General features: G+C 37.7%; 1 long non-coding RNA gene across 1 annotated transcript; it reads right to left on the minus strand.

Moving 5' to 3' along the window:
* Positions 1-1854: 1854 nt before the first annotated feature.
* Positions 1855-13482, minus strand: LOC115652959. Its single transcript, XR_004000794.1, has 3 exons — positions 13381-13482; positions 4150-4155; positions 1855-1866 (listed from the first exon to the last, which is right to left on the minus strand). It is a non-coding gene; the product is annotated as an uncharacterized LOC115652959 (long non-coding RNA).
* Between the last annotated feature and the right edge of the window lie 4515 nt (positions 13483-17997).

A 17997-nucleotide genomic window follows, 5' to 3' on the forward strand; every position in this document is an offset into this window, starting at 1 on the left:
TATCAATGAAACCTGGAGAGTGAACAGCACAGCAAACACATATGTTAAAGCAGTCTACTGCAACTTAATCCTATGCTCCTATGCTTTTGCCATACAGTTTCCTATTCTGTATTAAAAAAAGTATTATAATTACAAACTAGCACTTTCAATGTTAAGGGTTTTCTTGGCCCTCCTTACAGGCTAGAGGACGCTGTAGGGAAGTGTGTGATCTGGGCCTAGCAGAGTCAGTTTACAGAGAACCAGCTAGAGTAAGATGGGAGAGTAGTTGTATCTCTGTTTGCTTTGTGTTATTGTTCTGAATTCTAAGAGGAAAAAAGTAATATTATTTTGCAACATTCCAGCAAGAATATTTCTATTTTTATCTAACTTCTCTGTGTGTATGTCATGAACATAACCCTTTCTCCTTTACATGGGGAGAGGGATTAATCATACCATTGCCATCGTTCATTTTTATTTGGCATGTCCCCTTTTCTGTTGCTCATGCTCACACTACTCCTATTTATTCCTGTGTGTCCTTTTCCTGTAGCACTGGAAAAACAATAATTATTGATTATTGATTATTAATTATTAATCATTTTCCCTTTATAAGTTTTAAACTAATATAATCTCAACCTGTGTATAACTTTATTTAAAACATATTTTTCCATTTGTGTATATTTGATCCTGACTGACTGTTTGAATTGTATATGCTGGATTTGCCTTTAGTTTTGGTTTACAAAATAGTTACAGAAGTGGACTTTTACTATACTTTGCAGGAAGACAGCTGACTCTCACCCTTTTGCCTAAATCAAAGGCCTAACTGTAGATAATGGGCTAAATTAATCCCTGATGTAATTTGACAGCTGTCTGTCTAGTTGCATCAGGAGGGTATTTGTCTGAATATCTGTATCTGTATTTTTTGCAAAATCTGTCTCTGGCAATTCACAGTATCCTGTCACACCTGGATTTACAACTTTTAACTGAAACGGTCTGCCAGCTGGTAACAAATTTCTCTCTTGCACCTTCTCAAAGTGTCTTTGGAATTTTACTGTTTGTAAAGCTTGTCAAGGAAGTTTGTTTAGTCATAATTAGACTGTAGGGGGAAAAACAAGAAAAAATATCTATAATTCTACTGTGAGTAGCATACTGAATATCATAGCTTCTAATCCAGAATTAATATGGTTCAGGCCATTAGTAGTTAGAAAATTTCTATGATGCCAGCATCTCATCAAGTATCTCAAAGATTAAAAAGCGAAACCGATCAAACTGCTTTTATTGGTGTGCCGCTGTAGGCCAAATCAGTCACCTCAGAAGAAAGACTTTCATTAGTCCTCCAGTTGTATCACCTAATACTATTGGTTGCTCACTTTTAAGCAGTGTGGCTATTAAGCATCAGTCACAAACTTTTTCTCTCTCAGACCGACAGTCAAAGTCGGTGCTTACGGTACTGGGGGATGGGCGGAATTGATTATAAAACTCTAAGGGCTAGACCTCAGCTTGATGTAAATTAATTTACCTCCATTGACTTGATTTACACAAGCTGTTTGCTACTTCCAAATTTAAGTCTGTAAGACAAAATTGGAGGTGTGGCACAGTAAACTCAAATTATCTGTGCATGTGCTTGTTAATTATAAAATCATAAAAATGTAGGGCTAGAAGGGACCTACAAGCCATCTAGCTCATCCCCCTGCACTGAGGTAGGGTCACGTAAACCTAGACCATCCCTGACAGATGTTTCTCCAGCCTGTTCTTAAAAAACACCAATAATGGCAATTCGACAACCTCCCTTGGAAGCCTATTCCAGAATTTAACTACCCTTATAGTTAAGTTAGCTATTAGAAAAAAATACTTTCTAAATCTCCCTTGCTGCAGATTAAGGTTGCTATTCTACTTTTTAGATAGAAAACAGCATCTGTTCACATGGAAAAATCAGAAATAGAAGCTTTAAAATAGCCCATCAGAGGGTTTGCTTTTTATTATAGAATAGCAATATTTTCTAATAGCTGTCAAGCTTTTACTGGGTCTCCTTACTACTGAAGATACACTGTCAAATCTTATGGAACTTTTTAACATGAACCCTCTGCTTCTTTAGGAAAATTTCTAAACAAAGTCTGTTCAGTCTAAATACAATTCAACATTGTTAACATTAAGCAGTTAAACATTTGCTCTTTATTTACAGAACTATATTTAGGTTTTAAATTCAAAGTGTTTTCAAAAAGTGAATACACTAAAACTGATACCTTGCCAGACAGCATAATGGAATGGCTGTGCATTTGTCATAAACACAAGAAATATAACATATGCATGTAAAAATCCAAAATACAGCTATACATTTACATATATAACAAGTCAAAATCAAAATTGTATGCAAAAGGACTGTAAGCCATAGATGCTCAATCTCTGTCTAGTGGTGACTACGTCAGCTAGAAGTTGAAGAGCCTGCTACAGCCTTTTTTAACAGGTGTGTCTTTTAAGTCAGGCAGTAGAGGCTCAACTGTTGTTAAGATCCAGAAGTCCCAAGTTCAAGGACTAAGTATTATCTAGGCTATCCCTGATAGGTGTATGTATAGCTTTTCTTAATACTTCCAATGATGTAGATTCCACAACTTCTCTGGATAATTTGTTCTAGTACTTGGGTATTACCCTCATACTTAGGAATTTTTTCCTAATGTCTAACCTAAATTTCCCTTGCTGCAATGTAAGCCCATTAGTTCTTGTCTCATCTTGTTCTCGTTGGATAAGGAGAACTATTTATCACCCTCCTTTTTATAATAACCTTTTAGATGCTTGAAAATTTTTATCATGTCCCCCCTCAGTCTTTCCAGACTAAACAAACCCAATTTCTTCAGTCTTTCCCACTAGGTCTTATTTTCTACACTTTTCATTATTTTTGTTGCTCTCATATGGTTATCTCCAATTTGTCAACATCTTTCCTGAAGTGTGGTGCCCAGAACTGGACACAATGCTCTAGCTGATGCCTTATCAATGCTGAGTAGAGTGGAAGAATTATTTCTGATGTCTTGCTTACAACACTTCTGCTAACACATACCAGAATGATGTTCACTTTTTTTGCAACAGTATTAAATTATCGAGTCATATTTAGTTTGTGATCCCCTATAACTCCAGATATTTTTCTGCAGTAGCCCTTTAGTATTTTTCCATTTTGTATTTGTGCAACTGATTATTCCTTCCTATGTGCAGTACTTTGCATTTGTCCTTTATTGAATTTCATCGTAATTATTTCAGACCCTTTTTCTAGTTTGTCAAGATTATTTAGAATTCTAATCCTGTCCTCCAAAGGTTTTCAACGTCTCCAAGCCTGGTATCATCTGCAAACTTTGAGTATACACTCTATGCCATTATCCAAATCATTTATGAAGTTATTGAACAGAACTGGACCCCGGACAAATCCCTGAGGAACTCCACTCCATGTACCCTTCCAGCTTGACTGTGAAACATTGACAACTACTCTCTAAGTTTGGTTTTCCAACCAATAGTAGGTTCACCTAGGCTATAGCTCCCTAGATTATTTATGAGAAGCTTTACTAAATTTGAGATATCTCAGAGTTTCTGCTTTCCCTTATATACAAGGCGTGCTACCCTGTCAAAGAAGGATATTAGGTTTGATGTGATTTGTTCTTGACAAACCTAAGTTGACTGTTACTTCTTGTTATCTTCTAAGTGCTTACAAATTAATTGCTTGATTATTTGCTCCATTATTTTTACGAGCACTGACGTTAAGATGACTGGTCTATAATTCCCAGGGTTGCCCTTATTCCCCCTTTTTTTAATATATAGATACAATATATGCCCTTTTCCAGTGCTTTGGGATGTCTCCCATCCTCCATGAGTTCTCAAAGATAATTACTAATGGCTTAGAGAACTCTTCATTCAGTTCCTTAAGTATTCTAGAATTTATCAGACCCTGTTTACTTGAAGACATCTAGCTTGTTTAAGTAATTCTTAACTTGTTCTTTCCCTATTTTAGATTCATATCCTAACCAATTTACACTGATGTTTACTATGTTAGTTGTTCAATCACTGCTACCCTTTTCGGTGAAAACTGTAACAAAAAAGAGATGGACTTTGGATATTGCCATGTTTCTGTTATTGTCTTTCCCTCCTATTGTCTGTTTTTGTCTTTCTCTCCTCATTGAGTAATGGGTTTACTGCATCCTTGCTCTTATTTTTCCTTCTAATGTTTTTTGTAAAATGTTATCTTGTGACACTAAGATGAAAAATAATAACCAGAATGGGTGTGAACTCTAGCCTTGATTCGTTTAGGGCTGCTTAATCACTTCTGAGTTCAGTTAGAGATTAAATAAATGGCATTTGATTCATGGGGGTTAGCAAAGAACACGGCTGCTGATTCGGTTTGTGTGGAATGATCTCTATCTATCCTGTACAAATATTGTAGAGTGTTACCTGTGTTAGATGAGTGTGGTTTAAAAAGTGGGACACGTTTTCCCAATTTAATATGTTTTATTGCAGGGACAAGTTAGTTCTTTGGCTTCTCAAAGATTGTTCTAGGAATGGCTTTGCATGGCCTTTAAAAGTTTCTAGAGAGCGAGAAGTAGAAACTTATCATACTCAAAAAAGTATAAGGAAGCCCCTAACGGAGCACCCAGCATGACAACATAGGAGGAGTAGAACTTCCCTGAAGACATCTGATTGTGAATACAGGGTACAGAAAAAAACTTGAGAGGAAAGGAGAACGAGAAGCATGGGGGCAGGTAGGTGATGTTGTGAAAGGGTCAGATAAGTTCCATTGAGATTTTGTGGCTTTGAGTTGATCTCCAACTTTAGACTAAGACCCTAAACACTTCACTGTTCCTTCTACAGCAATTTTTCACACCTAATTTTTAGTCATTATGAAATACCCCTGACTTGTGAGCAGACAACAGTGGAAGACAATCTTTTATTTCTATCATTTTATATATCTTGCTCTGGAAGCTTTGAATCAGACCTTCAACATTAACATTGTTTCATTTTTATTTTTTTTTGTAATGCTTCCCATCATATAACTTTGAGATCTGTAAAGCCTATGGTAAAGTAAAAAAATTAAAATACACAAGACTTGATCTTCAATCTGTGACACATTGGTTGGGCTGCAGAGATGAAAATGCTCATAAATTAATGAAACCAACTACAGATATTATATATTTACAGTGTTGCCAGTGGCACAGACCTGATACCCCCTAGAAGCAGACTACTTCATGTAAGTACTTTTATTTTTTTTGCAGTTATAAAGACACTATATTAGAGCTGCTGCAGTTGGGGCTAGAGGCACATCAACAAGCCAGTTTTATGAGTTTTACTTGCAGAGAGAGCTTATTTTTACTTTATGAAAGCTCCTTCATTTCTTCTCTCCACTGAATAATACAATGTTAAAAACCTGAGCCATACTCTTGCTGTCAAATCTGATGTAAGATAGAGCACAACGCCTACTTAAATTATGAGAGGGTGGTTATTGATCAGTTCAGAAGATTTTTTAATTTCAAATTAAGGCTATTTCCTCTTCAAGGGTTGAGAGAACTGGCATATGCTGACTGTCATGCTAACAGACTGCAAACTGCGAAAGCACACTGCAGCAACCGTATGTTGGAAAGCATATTATAACTGCATATAAAAGCTGACAATTCTTTCTGCCTCCCTCTGTCCTCCACTTCTTCAAACATACACACAACTGGTACATTAAACATTCATCTCCTACATCGAGAGGTTACCTGGCATCTTTCAGGTGACTGAACTTGATAGCTGAAATAATTTATAGAAAATTGTGTGGGAGGGATGGGATTCCTAATGTAATACTTCTTTGTGATTTTCTTTGATTTAACAGACTTTTTTTTTTCATTTAGTTGGAATCATAAGTACATCCCATTTTAGGCTATAAATACATTCTACTTCTGATTATTTTAACTGAATTAAATTAAATTAAATTCAAACTGGATTTCGGCAGAGTTTGGAGAGACAAAATCAACTTTTAATTGCTAAGAAATTTACAAACAAAGTCCTTTAAATTTGGAAAGCAAAGATGTTAGTTGGTGTTAACTTCTGTGAGGCATAATGTGACAGATGTTCCTATGATGCCAGAGATGTAACAAACTATCTGTAAGTAATTTGGATAACTGGTGAAGCAGGTTATATCTGACAACACCAGGAATTTATGAGCATGATGAGGGATATAGCATGACTCCAGTGACTAAGTAGGAGGGATGATGTTGAATTGTGCTGCCATTTGTTTTGGTCATTCCCCCCACCCCCACCCACAATTCCAAAATATAATGCAAGTCACATACACAGCAGCTGTATTAAAAGGAAAGAAAAAAATGATTTTCTAGTTGAGACAAGAACACGTAGTATAGGAATCACAAATAACCTTTGAAACAGGTAATGGTGAATAAACTATAGAACCAGGGTATCCAAATGTCCGTGTTTATCATACTCACTTTTACCATTGTTTGTTATAACTTCCAGAAAGGATGCAATGTGTCTAGTTTGCATTCAGTGTATTGTGCAAGTCATTCTTAAGAAAATCTATTTATGCTGAACCATTGCTGTTCTACTCATAATGGTCTATGAATCACCTATTGGAGTAGAAATGTCACCCTGTGTTTTTAAATGGCTGGTCATTCCACCTTTTCCACACAGGTTAGTGGCTGAAAGGAACAGGAAAAGCAGCAGGGCAGAGAAGGACCAAGACAGTGCATCCTCCTCTTTTGACTCAGGTGCTGAAAGGCCCCCTTTTATTTAGTGGCACTAGGTCACAGCAGAGCCCCTTCCATCTCATAGCTTCTGGGAGAAGAGCAGGATCTCCTGAAGGCAGAGGAAGATAATGGGACAGGCAGGGTTTTCCTCAACAATATCTGGGAGCAGCAGTAGCACTGGAATGGAGACAGATCTAGTTAGACCTCCTGGTATTCTTTGCATTCACCCTTTCATAGCCCCTGGTTCTTTGACTGGTTTTTTGATCTAGCATCCTCTTTCCACTGCCAGTTTCATCATGGCCGTCTTCATCCTTACTGCCTCTTATCCTTTTTCTCTCCTTTCTCTTCCTTCCTTTCCTCATTCCCTTGATTCTACTTATATATCCCACCTGCACTCCTACTTCCCCAATCCCAACTCTCATAAAAAGCACATATAAATGCATACAAATAAATTATTATTACTAAAAAGAAGAAATTGAACTAACAAGCCATAAACCCATCACCACTCAGGTCATTTTGCTTCTATGTTGTACCTCTTTCCCTACCCTTTTTTCTCTTTTTGGAAAATACATTTTTTCTGTATTCCAAATTTCAGAAAACAAATAGTCAGACAATACTTCTAATCTCTATTTCCTATAAAGTATTATTCAGTATCTCAACATTTTGCATAATCAGAAATATTTAATTAGGGTTTTTTCCCCACTCTCTGTGGAAATGCATAAATTTAGGTATAATCAGTTGCATCTCAGTTTTATTCCTGACTTTTCTATAATTAAATTTCACCTTTATTTATTTGTGGAATATTAAATTGGCATATTAATCTAAGTCAGTTCTGAATGTGTCATTTTAGTTTACATATACCCTCTGTTGATGTCATCTTCTTGATCCAATATCCTTAGTGATATTCACTGGTCACTGATAACAGTGGCCATGCAGGCATTTTTGCAACAGATAAAAGAAAAGAGAAAAAGAGAACAGTCAGTGTTGACCATTTATCCAGTAGTATGTGATGACTGAGCAAACAACAGTGCATCTAAGGTTTTTCATCCTCTAAGGAATTCACTTTCACCTACTCCATCAAAACTGGGATATTTCTATTAGATTTTTGGCTTGGTACCAGGAATCAAACTACATTTTGCAAGTTCTTATCCTGTAATGTGATGAGATATGACATTGGCCTTTAATGCACTTTAATGCAGCACTTATCACACATCCTGATTTCACGAACAGCCATTAAAATATACAAAACCCATGGCAGTAGTCTAATAACTTACTTATACCGTAATATGTTTAATTAGAGCATTTCAAACATAAATCCCTTACTTTTAGTGAAAAGTAATTAGAAATAGACATTGCTTTGAAAGCTATATATGTTCTCATAAACCTCTCAGGAATATTCAAATTTACTTCATAGCTTTAAATTTACTTCATAGCTTCACTTATGTTTCGACAGAATGAAGTAGAGACAGAATACCTGACCATACAGTCTCCAACTAAAGGTGTTGTGGAAACTGTCTACTGTTTGTAAGTAAAACAATTTATAATTTACTGGTCCTTTGACAAGTGTTCAACTTTGCTCTGCTTATAGCTAAGTAGGATGAAAGTTGATGCAATGTTTGTCATCTCTTTCATTAACAGACGTATTGGAGCATAAGCTTTGGTGGGTGAATACCCACTTTGTCAGACGCATGTGATCAGACATGTGTCTGATGAAGTGGGTATTCACCCACCAAAGCTTATGCTCCAATATGTCAGTTAGTCTATAAGGTGTCACAAGACTCTTTGTTGCTTTCTACAGATCCAGACTAACACGACTACCCCTCTGATACTTGATCTCTTTCATTAGTATTTCCATTTTTAATTTATCTTCTGTGAGATGCCATATGTTTTATACATCTTTTATAGCCTTGAGGTTTCAGCCTCCGGTGCATGCTATTAATGCAGATTGAAGGTGCTATGCAGGATTGCACTTACTTGATTAGTAAATATAATCATGTGAAAGGGTTACATAGCAAAATAAATCCTGATCACTGGTTTTGAAGGTAATAGTTGCACTTTGCTTTGTATGATATATCCCACTCCTCCTTCATGTATATTTGGATACAAAAGTGAAGTATTTGATGTTCAAAATGTGCCCAACCAGCAATTTTCAGTCAAGCCTCTTGATATTTTTTGTGCACTTGTTCTCCAGTAATTCTATTTTCCCTGCTTGATAAAATGTTTGACGTTCCCTATAGTCTGTATCATTATGTTGTTTTATTCTTCACAATGAATGGTGACCTTGATCATGGGTTTTGTTTGTGCACTTTCCATGAAAAGCTTCATGGGCTTCTGAATACTTTGGAAATAGTGATATCTCCTTCTAAAATAAATCTGACATTGTCATTAGTCATTCTCAGGAGTTTTAGCTGTTAACCTACTTTATTTTTACACTGCATATCAAGAGCTGAAGTTTACTAGTAGACTTTGCCTTTACTTTGGTTGAGTTGTCTGCATATTTTATTACAAATTTCATAATATTAGTTTATGCAAACATTGCTAGAATAATTATAATTGCTTACCTTTTTCCTATTCAATTTATATTATATTGCACCATTCAAACCAAGGCTAAATATTTGTTTTTTCTATTCCTTTTTACAAAACAGAATTACTGGATAACATAGACCAAGTCAGATTTATTATACCATGATAAACAAAGAATATTTTTTTCCAAAAAAGTCATGTCAAAACCCAATGACTAGAGTAAATGCAAATATTACCATTTGCTCAGATACACCAAGAAGTGTTTGTTTTCCCTCTTCTAATCAAAACCAACAGTTTGTTGAATAGCCCTCCTTTCCCTAGCATTTACTAGGACAGTGCACTTTTCCAACAAAGTTGACAGAGAGTATTCCTATATTTTTGACATTATTTAGGGAAGGTTGAGTTACTCAGTCCCCAGAGATGTTAACATTCAGTAGTGAAAGTCCAAATCCTCACCTTCAGCTGACTCTTCATCAGTCATCTCATGTTCCAGAACTTTAACTCTAAAGTAGACCAACTGCACTCTGGGGAACAGACAGGGAAATATCAGATCACAGAAGTGAGGAAGGAAAGACTATTGAGATAGATCATCCAGCATATCTCCCTTGCAAATGGGCACAGATGTTGAGGGATTGAGTGTGCTGTATCCCTGATATTTTGGGAGTCTCTCCTTGGTCTATAGCCCTCCTCTAGCTGCTGCTGTACTCTTCCCAGCACAATTCCCTCCCCACTGCTGACACCCAGCCAGGTCCTGCCATGTTGCCAGAAAAAACTAGCTGCAGTGAGAAGAAACTCCATCTCCCCTGGGGTATGGGGGCCCTGTCTGAAGCTTCAGAAGGTTTTGTCTCATTTGTCCTACAGCTTTCTTATCTCTCCAATGAAGCTGGAGGAGGTAGGGCAAGGGCAAGATCAGGAGAGGGATAAGGAAAGCATGAGGAGTATGAATGTTTAAATAAATTAATTGGGAGTGATTCAACTAGTAATTTCTGGAAAGTCTATCTATTTCTCTCTCTCTCTCTCTCAAATGAATTTAGTCTTTATGAAAAATGCTAGCTTCTTAATCACAGTTAAAGACAGATACAGTTCTGGAACCTAGACCACCCAAGCAATCAACAGCTTAGTCAGAAGAGAGGGGCTGCAAAGGAACTAAGGGTAAGAAAGTTGATCAGCTGATTATCCTATAGAGTGAAATCTTCTATCTGTCCACATAATAAGTACGGGAGGTCAACAATAGTTCAAGCTTCCCCACAAAATACTGAAATTTTGATTTGAGGTGAAACAAGAATCCATTTTACAAACCCAGTCAATCTCTTGCGTCATTTAGTGAGGTTACTAACTTGGGCGCTAGTGCCAACTGTGAGGGTGTTTTTTCTGATGTGGACATTCTTCCACTGAAGACAGGGCTAAGACTGCTTGTTTGTTCTTTATGATTGCATGAATAGCTTTCATATAAAACTGGATTTAAATCTCTGACCTAAGGTGAAAGAGTGCAGTAAAAATACTCCTAGGCATTCATTCCAGGAATGTCAGTCTGAAGCTGAAAATATCTGGATAAAGTGAAGCAATGGAAGCCTCTACAAGCATGGTTGAGAGCAAGTTTTTTTTAAAAAATATCAGCAGGCAGAAATATTACTGGCTTTTTCAGTATATTACCGTACAGTATTTAAGCTTTTAGTAATTTTAACTTTATTAATTACACCCCTGTGATGTACAGCTATAGTCAGACATGCATCTATGTCATACAATGAGTCCTAGACCATTGTGATATCAGAGATTACTCATCCAGTCACCACCCTTACTTAACAGCTAATTTGCATGTAACGATTTCATTGGTTGTATGAGGAAGACTGAACAGATAGTGAATTACTTGCCCCAAGTGCCACAGTTCTTCAGATCTAACCCAAACAATATTCCCAACACAGAGAGCCTCTCACAGCAGCAAACACCTCTCATTCACCACCTGCACAGATCAACACAAATCTTCCAGGACTCTCATTGTCTGTGTGTCAGCTGAAGTCTGTCTGATTCAGTGTGAAGCAATGGAAAAAGCTACAGGCATGGCTGAGAACTCTTTTTGTTTAGACTGCCATCAGGTTTAATTATCTCTGGGCCTGATGAGAACTAAATAGAATATTGGGGTCCAAAGATTATGTGGCAGATAGAATGTGGCAGCTGATCAGAGAAGATGGAAGTAAAAGCATTGTGGGGTAATAAAGAGGTGATTGAGCCAGGAAGCAGATCTGTGCATAAACTTCTGGGAACACATACAAAGAGCAACTTTGCTCACTATACCACAGCATATGGCCACAAATGCCCCAAACTACTACATACCTTTGTGGTTTTACTGCCATTCTTTATGCTTTCCTGTTCACTAATACTAATGTGCATGCCATTTTAGATTTGGTTTTGGTGAGTAGTGAGGACCTCATAGAAGAAATGGTTGTAAGGGACAAGCTTGGTTCAAGTGATCATGAGCTAATTCAGTTCAAACTAGATGGAAGGATAAACAAAAATAGATCTGGGACTAGGGTTTTAGATTTCAAAAGGGCTAACTTTAAAGAATTAAGGAAATTAGTTAGGGAAGTGGATTGGACTGAAGAACTTGTGGATCTAAATGCGGAAGAGGCCTGGAATTACTTTAAGTCGCAGCTGCAGAAACTATCACAAGCCTGCATCCCAAGAAAGGGGAAAAAAACCATAGGCAGGAGTTGTAGACCAAGCAGGATGAGCAAGCATCTCAGAGAGGTGATTAACAAACAGCAGAAAGCCTACAAGGAGTGGAAGAGGGGTGGGATTAGCAAGGAAAGCTACCTTAGTGAGGTCAGAACATCTAGGGATAAAGTGAGAAAGGCTAAAAGCCAAGTAGAGTTGGACCTTGCAAAGGGAATTAAAACCAATAGTAAAAGGTTCTATAGCCATATAAATAAGAAGAAAACAAAGAAAGAAGAAGTGGGACCGCTAAACACTGAGGATGGAAAGGAGGTTAAGGATAACCTAGGCATGGCCCAATATCTAAATAAGTACTTTGCCTCAGTCTTTAATAAGGCTAATGAGGAGCTTAGGGGTAATGGAAGGATGACAAATGGGATTGAGGATATGGAGGTGGATATTACCACATCTGAGGTAGAAGCCAAACTTGAACAGATTAATGGTACAAAATCGGAGGGCCCAGACAATCTTCATCCAAGAATATTAAAGGAACTGGCACATGAAATTGCAAGCCCGTTAGCGAGAATTTTTAATGAATCGGTAAACTCAGGGGTTGTACCATATGACTGGAGAATTGCTAACATAGTTCCTATCTTTAAGAAAGGGAAAAAACATGATCCGAGTAACTATAGGCCTGTTAGTTTGACATCTGTAGTATGTAAGGTCTTGGAAAAAAATTTGAAGGAGAAAGTAGTTAAGGACATTGAGGTCAATGGTAATTGGGACAAATTACCACATGGTTTTACTAAAGGTAGATCATGCCAAACCAACCTGATCTTCTTTGAGAAGGTGACAGATTATTTAGACAAAGGAAATGCAGTAGACCTAATTTACCTCGATTTCAGTAAGGCATTTGACACGGTTCCACATGGGGAATTATTAGTTACATTGGAAAAGATGGGGATCAATATGAAAATTGAAAGGTGGATAAGGAACTGGTTAAAGGGGAGATTTCAACGGGTCGTACTGAAGGGTGAACTGTTAGGCTGGAAGGAGGTTACTAGTGGAGTTCCTGAAGGATCAGTTTTGGGACCAATCTTATTTAACCTTTTTATTACTGACCTTGGCACAAAAAGTGGGAATGTGCTAATAAAGTTTGCGGATGACACAAAGCTGGGGGGTATTGCTAACACAGAGAAGGACTGGGATATCATACAGGAAGATCTGGATGACCTTGTAAACTGGAGTAATAGTAATAGGATGAAATGTAATAATGAAAAGTGCAAGGTCATGCACTTAGGGATTAATAATAAGAACTTTAGATATACATTGGGGACGCATCAGTTGGAAGCAACAGAGGAGGAGAAGGACCTTGGGGTATTGGTAGATCACAGGATGACTATGAGCAACCAATGTGATATGGCTGTTAAAAAAGCTAATGCGGTTTTAGGATGCATCAGGCAAGGTATTTCCAGCAAAGATAAGAAGGTGTTAGTAACTGTTATATATGCACTCGTGAGACCTTACCTGGAATACTGTGGTGCAGGTTCTGGTCTCCATGTTTAGGAAGGATGAATTCAAACTGGAACAGGTTCAGAGACGGGCTTCTAGGATGATCCGAGGAATGGAAAACCTGTCATATGAAAGGAGAACTCAAAGAGCTTGGCTTGTTTAGTCTAGCCAAAAGAAGGCTGAGGGGGATATGCTTGCTCTTTATAAATATATCAAGGGATTAATATTAGGGAGGGAGAGGAATTATTTAACTTAGTACCATGTAGACACAAGAACAAATGGGTATAAACTGGGCACTAGAAGTTTAGACTTGAAATTAGATGAAGGTTTCTAACCATTAGAGGAGTGAAGTTCTGAACAGCCTTCCAAGGGGAGTAGTGGGGGCAAAAGACATATCTGGCTTTAAGATTAAGCTTGATAAGTTTATGGAAGGGATGGTATGATGGGAAGCCTAATTTTGGCAATTGATCTTTGATTATCAGCAGATAAGTATGCCCAGTGGTCGGTGATGGGATGTGGATGGGATGGGATCTGAGTTACTGCAGAGAATTCTTTCCTGAGTGCTGGCTGGTGAGTCTTGCCCATGCTCAGGGTTTAGCTGATCGCCATATTTGGGGTCGGGAAGGAATTTTCCTCCAGGGCAGATTGGCAGGGCCCTGAGGTTTTTCGCCTTCCTCTGCAGCGTGGGGCATGGTCACTTGCTGGTGGATTCTCTGCAGCTTGAGGTCTTCAAACCACAATTTGAAGACTTCAATAACTCAGACATAGGTTAGGGGTTTGTTATAGAGTGGATGGGTAGGGGTTCTGTGGCCTGCTTTGTGCAGGAGGTCGACTAGGTGATCACATTGGTCCCTTCTGACCCTAGAATCTATGAGTCTATGAGTCTACTTGCTGCTTTGTGCTGTGTTAATATGCTCCATACTGCCTGCGTTTTGCTAGCATGTTTCCTGCTATGGTGTTCAGTGATATAGTAACAGGGATATGCATGAGAAGGCTGCCACAAGTACTGAAAAAATCCAATTCCAAGCCTTACAAAACTGGGCAGAAGTGAAACAGTTCCCATATGTACCGCTATATAGTCACATTGTTTACCAGTACTCCCCGAACCAATGCTGGAAAAGAAAGATACCCCCACTGGCTTCAAAGAGGCTAGAAGAAGAAACACCAGAGAAAATGAAACAGATATAGAGCACAGATGGTGATTGCTTGGCCCAGTTGCCACAACATGGGCTTTCTTCTACTAATACTGAAATAAAGTGGCAAACATATCAACATAATGCGATATTTATTAACAGCCATTAACAATAGGATTAATTGAGATTCATTAAGATATATTTTCATAGTAGAGCTTGACAAGTCAAAGAGTGTGTGTATATTATATGGGAGATCATACACTCTGCTAATCAGGAAATAGATTAGAGTTTGCTTAAATCAATGAAATCATCAGCAATGTTTCTCTGTAGTACCAAACAAACAAAGAATTCAAACAGAATTCTGGATAAACCCGGATCAAAACTGCAATAAGAACTGGATTGTTCTCATCTAAAAATAATTGGCCAAATACCTCCATGATGTAATTCAGTGACTCCTGTGGAGTATACCAAGAATGAGTTTAGCCTATTCTTTTCATATTATACACTTGTATGTACATAGGATACTGCTTTATGACATATGCACAAAGAGAGTTCTAAATGTTAAGAATTTTCAGTACAAAGAATGACTAATCTTTTCCTAGGGTTAAGAGCAAACCATAAACCATCTATTCCAAACAGAAAGACTTTGTTCAGATTTAAAAGTGTTAAATGACACTGAGTTTTGTCAAGTGTTGTTGCTTTCAAGGGATTCAAATTTAGTACCCTTTACACTTTTAGAGAAAGTGAGAGAGAGAACAATGAAACAGTGACAGAGAAGAGATGTATTTGTTGAAAAACCTAGTGCAGATGGAATTGTTGCTACACCCTTTCAGCAAATCTTTATTTATTTATCAGCAGAGTTACACATTTTTGGATCAACTATAGTCTACTTCTAATATATTTAATGTGTAATCTGGCCATCAGGATATGAAAATATCACAGTCTAGGTGTAATACTAAATGCAGAATGAGGGTTCAATCAACAGGTGCACCAGATTAAGGGAATATGATGCTTTTACAGATTACATAAAGATGCCCTTTGTGATAGGCTAGAAATGAACCTTAGATATCCTTGCTGGGCTCAAGAGCTCCAATATAAGAAGACTGACTGAAACAGCACACATCAGAGAGTTGAAAGATAATGTAGCCATAATATGTTTTCTAATTTAAATAATATATCTATATAAAACAAAGATCATGTAGCCATGATGAATTATAGAAACAATTAAAATGATCTCTGTTTTTGCCATATTTACTGTTCACTTGCAGAACACTGGAAGTCATCCAAAATGTAGTATCTTAGAAACAAGGTGGGTGAGATAATATCTGTGATTGGACCAACTTCTTTTGGTGAGAGACAAGCTTTTGAGCTTGTCTAAAAATTCAGACAATACTAAATGAACTTCAGGGATGGAAGGTTCTAAAGAAAAATGCAGCTGGGTATTATTAGCATACATGTGGAATCTCAAATTTTGCCTGAGAATCAGGTCCCTAGCTGACACTGGCAGCATGCAGATTAGGAACAATTCTGTCTCAACAAGGACACCTTGAGGTATACAGTATCCAAAATGATCTTCTGGAAAGCAGACATAAACTGCAGAGATTAGTCACAGACTAAAAAATGAGCCATGAAGGGCAGAATTAGTTCCAAAAGGGTGGCGGGGGAAGGGGGAGGGAAATCACTTGTCATATTAAAGACACATAAAACATAAATCCAATGGTAGTGATAATATCTAAGGAAAACAGAAAAGTGATAGAATCTGAATCACAGTTAATTAATATGTAATTAATCATTTGTACTAGATTACAGTAAAACAAAGAAAGTCTGGTAGAGAATGAAAACAGGAACTACATACTTTTGGGGCACTGACAAATACAATTTTATTAATTATTATTAATTACATAGCTGTCCTGGTTATAGTTGGAGCTCCAATCATGCAATTCATTGAGAGCTCCATTAATTTAAAGCAGAGACTTGTGGGATCAAGGTCGCAGAAATAAACGTAGCCCTTATCTTAAGACCATAAAATATTAGAAGACAAGCAACACAAGAAGGTTGGAAGAGAGGGAAAAGATCAGATGTATGCCATTTTACATATGTATTACACATAAAAAGCTATGTTAAAAGAACATTAGTAAAGCTGCATAATCAAGCACTCGGAAGTTAGGAAATACTGCAATTAAGGGTGCTATGCAACCTTAATTTGCCCCCCTTGAGCGTATGCATTTGAATACCATCTTTACTCACATGATCACGTACTGTTTTTCCCACAGGACCCCAGCCTCATTCAGTGTACTAGACGGATGGTACTCATTAAATGAGCACTATTCATTTATTTATTTTTTATCCTCAGTGTACAATGGCTGGCCCTGGGCCTTATTTACTGCACACTATTCACACACTGATCTTCCAACAGAATTATTAATTTCTCCATGAAAATTTCTGTGGTGCCCATTACTATAGTATCAGAGCTTCACAGAAATTAATTAATTTGCACAAGACTCCTGTGAGGTGAGAGGTATTATCATCCCCATTTTACAGATGGGGAACTGAGGCACAGAGAGAAAGAGAGGTCCCAAAATTGTCCATGAATGCTTTGTGTCCAATATGAGATGCCTAGGACCTGATTATTCAGAGTACAGCATTGTATGGAACTTTATATATTCAAAGCACAGCTCCCATTTGTTTCTCTTGGAGGTCTGTGTGCTCAGCCCTAAGGTCTCAAACTGGTCATCTATAAAATGAGAAACACACATTAATGGCCACCTGTGAAATATTTGGATTAAGTGACTTGCTCAGTAACACACAGAAACTCAGTAGCAGAGACAGGGATAGACTCCAAGTCTCCAGGGCAACATTCCACTGCCTTAACCATGTGAACATCACGTCGCTGCAAATGCCCTGCCTATTCACTACACATCTTTCAACTTCTGCAACAAATGAGACAATGTTTCTTCAGACACCTTCCTTCACTACCCATCCTGAATCTTTCCCAGAGCAGTCTTTCTGTACTTATTCCCTCCATGTCTGACTCCTCCTATGCATGTCCCCTCCAGAACCTCCTTATACCATTCCTGTCTCTCCTCCATCCCCTCAGATCCTTCTTGTCTTCCACTTTTCCTCAGGTCCTCTCCCAGTTTCCTCACCAAGCCGGTGCCAGTCTCCACTTCTCGGGTTCCTCATCTGAGTTCTGATATCCTTGCCCATCTGGTCTCATTCTCCATTGGCATGTGCATAGTTATATTGGTGATTCTCATCTAAGTGTATGAGATCAAAATTAGGCCCACAGAGAGCTGTACCAAAGTTTTAAAATTTGGATGCAACACCTAATTCTGGATTTAATGACCTGATTAAAAATAGTGTGGTTTTCACTGATGTAGCTCAGTGACAAATCATTCTGTTTTTTACTGAGGTGCCTAAATATGGATTTAGGTGTTTAATTTTAAGAATTCAAATTGAATACTTTTCATTAATTGATTTATCAAGATAGAAGA

This window comes from Gopherus evgoodei, chromosome 5 (genome assembly GCF_007399415.2).
Source record: "Gopherus evgoodei ecotype Sinaloan lineage chromosome 5, rGopEvg1_v1.p, whole genome shotgun sequence".
Lineage (NCBI taxonomy): Eukaryota > Metazoa > Chordata > Testudines > Testudinidae > Gopherus > Gopherus evgoodei.